Source organism: Sapajus apella, unplaced genomic scaffold (genome assembly GCF_009761245.1).
Source record: "Sapajus apella isolate SASKATOON/1434 unplaced genomic scaffold, GSC_monkey_1.0 scaffold136, whole genome shotgun sequence".
Lineage (NCBI taxonomy): Eukaryota > Metazoa > Chordata > Mammalia > Primates > Cebidae > Sapajus > Sapajus apella.
This window is the reverse complement of record NW_022437076.1, coordinates 73,809-85,415: the sequence shown is the minus strand read 5'-3', so window position 1 is coordinate 85,415 and position 11,607 is coordinate 73,809. Positions and strand designations below refer to the sequence as shown.

Sequence of the window (11,607 nt, the reverse complement as noted above, 5' to 3'; positions counted from 1 at the left end):
AAAGAAAGAAGAAAGAAAGAAAGAAAAGCTGTCTCTCTCTAACTGTCTAGCCACAGGACCAGGCAACACGCAGCCTCAGAAGACAGAAAACGTTTAGACCATAATGGCTCTAATCCAGCCCAAACAACAGAAAACGCCCGATCCCTCTGCTTGCCTCATGAAAAGCCTAAACTGCCCCACCCATGCTAGGCCACAGAGAGACACCACCATCCCCTCCCCGTGGTATGGTTTAAGAGAAGGCCAAATGGAGGGCTGGATTTTCATTCCCACTGAGCAGTGAGGAGGCTTTCCCCAGCATGGTGTCGGTGGAAACCACATGGAGAACCTGGACTTCCACCCCCACTTGATCATAAGAAGGCACCCATCCCCTTCTCTGGGGTGGTGTAAGAGAGTGTTCCATGAAAGGGCATACAGCTAGTGCTCGACTTACGACCATGATTGGTTCCGACAGACCGGTCGTAACACGATTTGGTCGTTAGTTGAGTAGGCTATATGCACGTGGAGATGGTAGTGCTGCCGGAAGCTGGTCCGCACTGTCGTACGCCCAGCTGGACAACGTTTGCACTGCCAGACGTGGAGCAGTCGTGGCTAGCAATTGTGGTCGTAAAGTCGAATGGTCGTAAGTTGCATAGGTCGTAAATCGATCAATACCTGTATATGCAAGGCCACCCCCAAATGCTGAATGAGCTGCGAAAACAAAGCAGGACCCCAACAAATCCAGTTTGTCAGTATAGGATAATTAACCAGAGGGAACTTACAGACAGAAGTATGGTCTTGGGTGTGGCAAGGCAGGTGGATCTCCACACAGCAGCCTCCCAGAACCAGGGCTTATATCTCGGGGAAGAAATAGACTTACTCTGGAAGGAATGTGTAGACGGCTGAGAGACTGCTGTGGGTATCACAGCCTATGGTTACTGCAACAGCATCAAGGGTTGTTTCTGTAAAAAGGCAAAAGTTACAGTGAATAGGTGATCCTATATAAAGAGTAATACTTCAACTAAACATTTTGGAGGCATTCCTGGACTTGGAGTTAGCTGATTAGCATTTAAAATAAAGTCACTCTTGTCCCCATAGGGAGCCAAGTGGAGAGTCAGGACTTTCAACATCACTCAGTGGCAACAAAGCCACCTCTCACCCCACATGTTAGTGGAGGTCCCCCCCATCCCAGCAAGGGCGATATCCCTGGAGGCCAACCGGAGAGCTCCAACTCCCGTTTGGGCCAAACCATCTCCCTCCATGTGTCAACAAAGGCCAAGTGGAAGACCTGAACTTCTACCCCAACTTGGCAATAATGAAGAAACATCCCCTTCCCCTGCCAAAGAGGGTCAGGAAGCCTGCTAAAACACAAGACTTAAATATGATCCAGAGTCTTATGGTGCCCCAAAGTCCAGGTTTCCACCAAAAAGCACTCATTATACCAAGAAATGAGAAAATCTAAACCTAAATGAGAAAACACAATCAACAGATGTCAATATGGCCAAGCAGGAGGGCACACACCTGTAACCCCAGCACTTTGGGAGGCTAAGGTAAAAGGATCCCTTAAACCCAGGAGTTCAAGACCAGCCTGGGCAACATAGGGAGACCCCCCCCATCTCTACAAATAATTTTTTTTTTTGAGACCTAGTCTTGCTCTGTCACCAGGCTGGAGTGCAGTGGCATGACCTCAGCTCACTGCAACTTCTGCCTCCGGGATTCAAGCCATTCTCATGCCTCAGCCTCCCAAGTAGCTGGGATTAGAGGTATGTGCCACTGCACCCGGCCTACAAATAAATTTTTTTTTTTAATTAGCCAGGTGCAGTGACAAGTGCCTATAGTCCCAGCTACCTGGGAGGCTGAGGCACGAGGATCACTTGAGCCCACAAGTTTGCAGTGAGGTATGATTGCACCATTGCACTCCAGCCTGGGTGATTGAGACCCTGTCTCAAAAAAAAATTTTTTTTAAGAAAAATCAATTGTAGTTTCATATACTAGCAACAAATGTGAAAATCAAAAATTTAAATGCAGTACCACTTATAATCACTAAAAAAATCAAAATACTTAGGTGTAAGTTTAACAAAACATGTACAGAACGTATAAACTAAAAACTACAAAAGATTACTCTGAGAAATCAAAGATCAGCTGGGCACAGTGGCTAACACCTATAATCCTAGTACTTTGGGAGGCTGAGGCAGGCAGATCACTTGAGTCCAGGAGTTCCAGGCCAGCCTGGACAAGTCCCCATCTCTACAAAAAAATACAAAAAATTAGCTGGGCATAGTGGCCTGTAGTCCCAGCTACTACTGGGAGGCTAAGGTGGGAGGGTCACTTGAGCCCGGGAGGCAGGAGTTGTAGTGAGCCAAAATCACACCACTGCACTCTAGTCTGGGTAACAGAGCAAGATCCTGTCTCAAAAAAGAAAAGAAATTAAAGATCGAAATAAAGAGACATTCCAAGCTCATGGACTGAAGACTCAACTCAGTAATCGTGTCAATTCTCCTTTAATTGATATACAATTTTAACAAAATTCCTATCAAAATGTCAGCAAAATTTTTTGAAGGTATAGAAAATACTTTTTCTTAATGTATATGGAAAGGCAAAGGAAATAGAATACCTAAAACATTTTGGAAAACAATAATAAAATGGAAAGAATCGCTCTATCTGATTTCAAATGTTTTTTTGAGACACAGTCTTACTTTGTTGCCCAGGCTGGAGTGCAGTGGCGCACACAGGTCACTGCAGCCTCAACCTCCCAGGCTCAGGCGATCCTCCCACCTCAGCCTCCCAGGTAGCCAGGACTATAGGCGCATGCCACCATGCCTGGCTTATTTTTTCTGTATTTCTTGTAGAGACAGGGTCTTTGTTGATCAGGCTAGTCTCCAACTCCTGGGCTCAAGCGATCCTTCCACCATGGCCTCTCAAAGTTCTGGGATTACAGAAGTGAGCCACCGCACCTGGCTTCAAATCTTATTATAAAGCTCAAGACTGATATTATTGAAGTATAAATACATAGGTCAATGGGAAAGAACAGAGGACCCAGAAATAGCCCCACACAAGTATGTCCATCTGATCTTTAAGAAAGATTCAGAAACAATTCAACAAAATGATAGCCTTTTCATTCAATTCAATGATAGTCTTTTTCACCAAATGGTGCTGGAGCAATTGAACATTAATAGACAAAAATTTTTAAATAAAAATAAAGAAACTTGACCTAGACCTCACACCATTTATGAAAATTAACTCAAAATGAGTAATAGATTTAAACACAAAGCATGAGAATTTTAGAAGATAGTACAGGAGAAAATGTGGGGGAACTAGGGGTTGGTAGAGTTTTTCTCAAAATGACACTGAAAGTATGATTCATAAAAGAAAAAATTCATAAAGTGGACTTGATCAAGATTAAAAATGTTTTGCTCTGCGAAAGACTCTGTTAATGGAATCAAAAGGCAAAGCACACACTGGGAAACAATTCAAACCGTATATCTGAAAAAGGACTGCTATCTAGAGTATAGAAAAAATTCTCAGCCAGGCATGGTGGCTCACACATGTAATCCCAACACTTTGGGAGGCCAAGGTGGGAGGATTGCTTGAGCCCAGGAGTTTGAGACCAACCTGGGCAACATATTGAGGCTCTGTTTCTATACTTTTAATTAAAAAAAAAATACTCTCAAAACTTAACATCAAAAAATTGAGCGATTCAATTTAAAAAATGGACAAAGACAGGTTGGGTGCAGTGGCTTATGCCTGTAATCCCAGGCATGGGAGGCTGAGGTAGGCAGATCACTTGAGGTCGGGAGTTCGAGACTAGCCTGACCAACATGGAGAAATCGTGTCTCTACTAAAAATACAAAATTAGTTGGGTGCGGTGGCACATGCCCATAATACCAGCTACTCAGGAGGGTGAGGCAGAAGAATCATTTGAACCCAGGAGACAGAGGTTGCGGTGAGCTGAGATTCACCATTGCACTCCAGCCTGGGCAACAAGAGCAAAACTCTGTCTCAAAAAAAAAAGAAGAAGAAGAAGAAGAAAAGAAAAGAAAAATGGACAAAGACAGGAAGAAACATTTCATTGAAGAGAATATACAGACAGCAAATAAGCACATAGAAAGATGATCAACATTAGCAGCCATTAGGGAAATGCAAATTAAGACCATGATGAGACACACCTATTAGAACAGCTAGACAGATGTTGAATTTCTTAGCACCCCAAAACGTTAGCCTCTCATCCTTAAAATGAAGATAGTAAAGAAATTGTGAGGCTAAAAATGGTAACACTTATGAAGTGCCACAGAAGTTAGTACTCAATAAATTGTAGCATTTTTTACTGCTGTTGGTGGTGGAATTGTTACAAGAATGCTGGGATACATAACTATGTTTTTACTTTAATGAAGGCAGAAAAAAACTGTTTCAGTGGTAACTTACTATGGCTCTAGGAAGAATTTTCTTTAGTGACTGGAACTCTAACAAGTCGCCCTCCACCTCTTGCTGGGAATTTTAAAATAAAATCTGTTTCCTGCTGACCTGTCCTGTATGATGCGGCTTGGAGGCTGGGGAAATGTTCCCCCAAATTTCTTTTCCTGAGATACCTGATGAGCTGCGAGGAAACAGCGCCCCCTTCCTGTGAAGCACGCCGAATGGAATCAATTTTGCACTCCCGGTGTTTGCGAGTAACGCACCATCTCCTCCTCCGGGAGGTATAAGGTCAGCATGAATGGTTTGCTGAAGGTTCCAAATTTTTAGAAATGAGAAACGATGGCCGGGCGCGGTGGCTCAAGCCTGTAATCCAAGCACTTTGGGAGGCCGAGGCGGGTGGATCACGAGGTCAAGAGATCGAGACCATCCTGGTCAACACGGTGAAACCCCATCTCTACTAAAAATAAAAAAAAAAAATTAGCTGGGCCTGGTGGCGCGTGCCTGTAATCCCAGCTACTCAGGAGGCTGAGGCAGGAGAATTGCCTGAGCCTAGGAGGCGGAGGTTGCGGTGAGCCGAGATCGCGCCATTGCACTCCAGCCTGGGTAACAGGAGCGAAACTCCGTCCCAAAATAAATAAATAAATAAAATAAATTCATTAAAATTAAGTAAAATTTAAAATTCCGTTCTTGAGTCCCAATAGCCACATTTCAGGTGTTCAACAGTGACCAGCAAATGTTTACTGTTTGTTACAGTTGCGGAGCATTTCCACCCTGTAGATTGGTCGCAGAGAAGCCACATTCACCTTAAAAAAACAGCCTTTCTGCACTGAATTATTTCTACCAAATAGTTCTACTCCTGTTGAAGACATCTCTGTGTCAGACTATAAGCTGATGTCAAATGGGAAAAAACCTCAGACACCAGCATTGAACCTGGAGAGTCTGGCTCCAGAGCGCCCTTGCAAACAGTTACACTGACTGGATTTCCCAGATAAGAATGGGGTTAGTGGGCGCAGCTCTGCAGCACGATGACACGGCTGGCTGGGTTCTAGTCCAGGGAAGAAATTCTCTGACAATGGAGTCCCGTGAACACAGAAGCAACCTGCTTCACTACTGACACACACACACACACACACACACACACACACGCATCCTCTCTTAAAGATTGTGCAGAATGTGTAGGAGCCTTCCTAAGAAACTAAGTTTCACTTTGTCGCCCAGGTAACACTGTAGTGCAGTGGCACAGTCTCGGATCACTGCAACTTCCGCCTCCCGAGTTCAAAGTTCAGGTGATTCTTCTGCCTCAGCCTTCTGAGTAGCTGGGATTACAGGCACATGCCACCATGCCCAACTAATTTCTGTATTTTTGGTAGAAATGGGGTTTCACTATGTTGGCCATCTGGTCTCGAACTCCTGACCTCAGGTGATCTGCTCACCTTGACCTCCAAAATAAGAAACCAATTCTATTTCATGCTCACCAGGAGTTGTCTGGGTTTTGTTTGAATCAGTCCGTCAATTTCACAGCTGCCATATCTTAATCCTGTCTTGATAAGAGACAGTCTTATTTGCTTTTCTCATGTATATGCAACCTCAGAGCTTCCACTCTTTGGAAAAACATTTAATAAATGGGAGGGGAAAAAAGGAGCCAAAATGGGATTATAATTATGAAATATTTGTAAATTATTCCATTTAGCAAAACAAAACAACAATTTTAACATGCAAATATACAATGTAATACATTTGTGATTTTTATAAGACAGTTCCAGAATTCATAAAATATCTGCTAATTGGTGTAAGGTTAGCCAAGAGAAAGGACAAGTAAACCCAAAATCAGGCAGGCAAGTTTTATTACCCTGCCAGGCTGCTCCATAACAATCAGAAGAGGCAGCCCCGAGCTTACAAAAGGTGGGGTTTATATGGGATGAGAGGGCATAAGGGAGTTTCAGGAGGAGATAATCCATCAGCTTGTAACAAGCACAAAGATAGTTTATCAGCTTGTGACAGACTTACATCATCCTGTGACTTTTGAGGAGGAGGAGGCAGTTAAAAAAAACCAGGATTTTACAGGTATGTGTAAAACAGGAATTTACAAGTACGTGTAACAAAAGTTTGTTTTCACTGACCTCCCTGCCCTGCCCAGCTGGCTGTAATCAGGCTTTGCTCAACTGCAGAATGTTTTACAGCCTTGCTGTGGCTCCTAGATAAGAGTTTAGGGGTGCACCTGCAGGGCAATCAGAGTGAGGGGTCAGCTGCGCTCAGGTTTTCTGGGGCGGCTTGTCCCTAACATTCCAGCCTTTCAACAGGTAATGGAAGAAGGGCACCATTGACATCTGGCTGCTTCTTGCTGGATGGGGTGACACTGGGGCGGGAGCTAGATTGTAGGAACTGGCGTTCCTGGAACTGTCAGTGTTCTTGGAGCAGCATCATATCTTGTATCGTCCCATGGATGAAAGCTTAGTACGGTCTTGTAAAAACTGGGTGAGGTGACATAAGAGGCAGAGCCAAATGCTAGAAGGAGGTTGAGTTTTGATTATTCCATGTAGGCAGTTTGCGGTTCTTTTTCTTTTTTTTTTTCTGAGACAGAGTCTTTCTCTGTTGCCCAGGTTGTAGCGAAATGGTGTGGTCTCGGCTCACTGCAACCTCCTCTTCCCAGGATCAAGCTATCTTCCCACCTCAGGCTACCAAGTAACTGGGACTACAGGCATGCACCACCACTCCCGGCTAATTTTTGTATTTTTAGTAGAGATGGGGTTTCACCATGTTGGCCAGGCTGGTCTTAAATTCCTGACCTCAAGTGATCTGCCTGCCTTGGCCTCCCGAAGTGCTGGGATTACAGGCGTGAGCCACCACACCTGGCTGCATTTATGTGTTTTATTAACCCAGGTAACTACAGATGATAAACACATTATAAATGTCGGAGAATGGGCCACATTTTACAAACTGATTGGTTAAGGGAAATTTACTTAATCCGAAGGCTGCTGCTTTTCTGCACAGAAATGCCTTTACCCTGGGAGAAAACATGCAAATCATTACCAGAAGATACTTGTATATTTGCAAGTGTTAAATCAAGTTTAGCCTAAAGCTGCCGCCTTACTGTTTTAAGTTTGGCCTAAAGGTTCTTCTGTACATTGTGAACTACAACCTAAATGAAGTTGTAAGCAGACTGTAGCCTACTCTTGTGTCAATCACTGTGTTTTGGTCAATGCAAAGATGGCCTACTGTTCAAACCCTGTTCAAATAAGGTAAATGCTGAGCTGTAACCAATCTGCTGTTTCTGTACCTCAATTCCATTTTCTGTACCTCACTTTCCTTTTTCTGTCTGTAAATCTTCTATCACATGGCTGTACTGGAGTCTCAGAGGCTACACCGGCTAAGGAGAATATATGATTTGCCAACCATTCTTCCTCAATTAAACTCTGCTAAATTTAATTCAGCTGAGTTTTTCTGTTTTTTAAAATTTATTCCTTTTTTTTTTTATCGAGACAGAGTCTCGCTTAGTCGCCCAGGCTGGAGTGCAGTGGCACAATCTCAGCTCACTGCAACCCCCGCCTCCCTGGCTCAGGCCATTCTCCTGCCACAAACCTCCCAAGTAGCTGGGACTACAGGTGCACACCATCACACCCAGCTAATTTTTGCATTTTTAGTAGAGACAGAGTTTGACCATGTTGGCGAGGCTGGTCTTGAACTCCTGACCTCAGGTGATCCTCCCGCCTCAGCCTCCCAAAGTGCTGGGATTACAAGGGTGAGCCACCATGCCCGGCGGAGTTTTTCTTTTAACACAAGGGTGGCAACTGGAGTAATCTAATTGCCATACCTCGAGAGGGGGCTCAGGTAAAGGAAAATGTCCTTGGGAACTATATGACAATTTCCCTGGATTATGTTCTGGACAAATGTGACAATTTTAGACCTCATAAATTATAGTTGAAGTTTTCCAAAAATAGCTTTCCCCAAGCAACCATTTTGTCAGGACTCCAACGAGTGAGGTTGTATTCACAGGTTAAAAATGATAACTGTAGGCAGGGCGTGGTGGCTCACGCCTGTAATCCCAGCACTTTGGGAGGCTGAGGTCGGAGGATCACAAGGTCAGGAGTTCGAGACCAGCCTGGCCAAGATGGTGAAACCCCATCTCTACCAAAAATACAAAAATTAGGGGCAGTGGTGAGAGGTTGTAATCCCAGCTATTCAGGAGGCTACGGCAGGAGAATCCCTTGAACCCAGGAGGTGGAGGTTGCAGTGAGCTGAGACAGTGCCATTGCACTCTAGCCTGGGTGACAGAGCAAGACTCAGTCTCAAAAAAAAAAACAAAACTGTAATTCAGCAGGAAGTATAGGCACATTGTTTGGCCCACACCATACCTCATATCTGGGGGAGTATGTTTCCCCTTTTCCTAAAGGGCAAGAGCTATATCTAGTTTGTTGCCACAGTGCCATGTGCTTTTCATATAGGCATTTATTGATTGCAATATAGAAATGCTGAGCATGTGATGATGTTGTCATGCCACCTCCTGCACGAAGCCTTTCCTAAGCCCGCCCCCTTTCTCAGATTGAAAGTAATTTCCACATTCTTAGAATATGGAGTATTCTTACAGCTCCAAACACATGGAACCTTGAGGAACAATTACTCCTATATTTATCTTAATTATCCAAACCACCCTGAATCTTGCTACAAAGAGCAGAAATTCTATGTATATTCAATTTGACTTTTTGGCACAGATTAAGCATTAATAATCTTTTGTTGAAGAAAGGTTAACACGTGGAACTTTAAAGCATACTGTAGTCTGTTTATGAACACTTAATTTCACCTTAGAGTTTAGGTGCTGATCTTTGAAGTTATAGTTTTTTTTTTACCTATAAAGCGACTCTGGGCCGGGCCCAGTGGCTCACGCCTATAATCCTAGCACTTTGGGAGGCCGAGGCGGGTGGATCATGAGGTCAGGAGTTCGAGACCAGCCTGACCAACATGATGAAACCCTGTCTCTACTAAAAAATACAAAAATTAGCTGGGCTTCGTGGCTGCGCCTGTAATCTCAGCTACTCAGGAGGTTGCGGCAGGAGAATCGCTTGAACCCGGGAGGCGGAGGTTGCAGTGAGCTGAGAAAACGCCACTGCACTCCAGCCTGGGTGACAGAGCAAGACTGTCTCAAAAAAAAGCCGGGGGTGGTGGTAGGCGTCTGTGATCCCAGCCACTAGGGAGGCTGAGGCAGGAGAATTGCTTAAACCAGGGAGGAGGAGTTGCAATGAGCCAAGAGCGCACCACTGCACTCCAGCCTGGGCAACAGAGCGGAACTCTCTCAAAAAAAAAGTGGCTTTGGAAAATAATAGTCATTTTGAGGCTGGGCAGTGCTCAACGCTATTATCGATTTTGTTAACATTGGGGGTCTTTAAAAATGTCAATCCGTGTATGACTGAAGACGGTGGCAGGGCTCTTAGCTGAGGGACGGAAAAATTCTTGCTGCCTAGAATTCATCGACATTCTTTCTTTCCTCTCCCGGTTTCTGGCTCTGTGTGGAATAGGTACTGTCCTCCTGTAGTTGTTAGGGAATCAGATATCGCGTTTTGATCGTGATAAGTTACTTGCTTTTCTATTTTTTTCACCTTAAATTGAAAGTGGAGAGGTGTAAATTCTGCCCCACCCTGGGGAGGCGGCTCCGGCTTCTAGGCAGCTCTGCAGCAGGTTCGATATCCACGACTTTAAAACTGACTCGGGAGTCTTTCGGGAGGCACGTCGCAGGAGACAAGGGCGTGGTTATGGTTTGGGTAACGGTAGTGTTTTCCCCACGGACCGGCAGGCAGGTTCCCACACTTCGAGGCTGCGCGTGCGCGCCGCGGGCCGTCCGTTAATCCCTCCGTCGGTCCAGCATTAGATGGGCACAGGTCCTGGCTGGGCCAATCAGGCTCTGTCTCTAGGGCTTTGGCGCGAAAAGACGCCAGGTCCAAAAAGAAAAAGAGGAAAAAAAAGAAAAAGGAAGAGGGAGTGTGAGATTGATAGATTCTAGCAGCCCTCCTGTGAACCTGCCCGTTAATTCCTCTTCTCTAAATGTCTGCCTTTTTTCTTCGTGTACAATTCCTTTTTGTCATGGAAGCAGGAATAACTATTGATCTCGATCAACGTTGGTGTAAAAGGACCCTGCCTTTCAGGAGGTCATTCCGCCCCCAACAAAAGACTACACTTCCCAGCGACCCTTGCAGACCGGAAGAGCCGAGTCTCCCTAAAGCGGAGCTGCAGCAACTTCCGGCGCCCTGGTGGGCTGAGCTAGTCGTGTTTTACCATGGCGGCTGCTGCTCTGCGTGTAGTGTTGTGGACTTCAGCCTCCTTCAAGTCCGCGTTTAATGAAATACTGATAAAGAGGAGTCCTTGTGCTTAGAAAGTTACCCGCAATCTAGGGGTGTTTGGCCAGGGCTTAGTTACAGATGCAGCAGCAAAACTGGTAGTCGCTAAATGAAGGCGTAGCGCAGCTGTGATCCAGCGATTCCCCTCCTAGGTTGTGTTGCGGACGGAATATGCCAGGACGTGCTGTTTGCAATAGTCGAAACACGGAAATGACCCAAATCGTTTATCAGTTTGATAGATTGTGGTATAGTTATACAATGGCTTGTTAATAAGGCAATGAAAAAGATAATTACAGCTACATGGAATGGCATAGATGAATATCACAGACATAATGTTGCGTGAAAGAAGCCAGATACAAAGCGTACCCGTTCGTGACGTCCAGGAACAGGCGATGGAGGTGCTAGAGGCCAGAAGAGTGGTTACCTGGGGCTAGGCATACATAGTTTCTGGGAGAGGGGTATCAGAGAGACTTGGGGTGTGGAAACCAGCCTAGGAGTGATGATTATATGGATGTGCACATGTGTAAAACTCGTAAGTTTGTACTCTTAAGATTGATGCTTTTTTTTTGAGATGGAGTCTTGCTTCGTCGCCCAGGCTAAGTGTAGTGACACCATCTCGGCTCACGGCACCTCTGCCTCCCAGGTTCAAGCGATTCTCCTGCCTCAGCCTCATGAGTAACTGGGACTATAGCTGGCTTAGTTTGGTATTTTTTTTAGTAAATACATTCACCATGTTGGCCAGGCTGTTCTCGAATTCCTGGCCTCAAGTGAGCCTCCTGCCGCAGCCTCCCAAAGTGTTAAGATTACAGGCGTGAGCCACCACGCTGGGCCGGTGCACTTGATCTTCTGAATGTTACAATAATATGTATAGTATACCTAAGGGAAAAAAAAA

At 45.0% G+C, this 11,607-nt stretch overlaps 1 protein-coding gene across 1 annotated transcript in view; it reads right to left on the bottom strand.

The window, feature by feature from the left end:
* DHRS7B (dehydrogenase/reductase 7B) overlaps window positions 1-9,865 on the bottom strand; it is a 92,749-nt gene extending 82,884 nt beyond the window's left edge. Inside the window, exon 1 of the mRNA XM_032263479.1 lies at window positions 9,819-9,865. The gene's annotated coding sequence lies outside the window, so the exon portion shown is untranslated. The remainder of the gene's footprint in view (window positions 1-9,818) is intronic.
* Window positions 9,866-11,607: the final 1,742 nt, after the last annotated feature.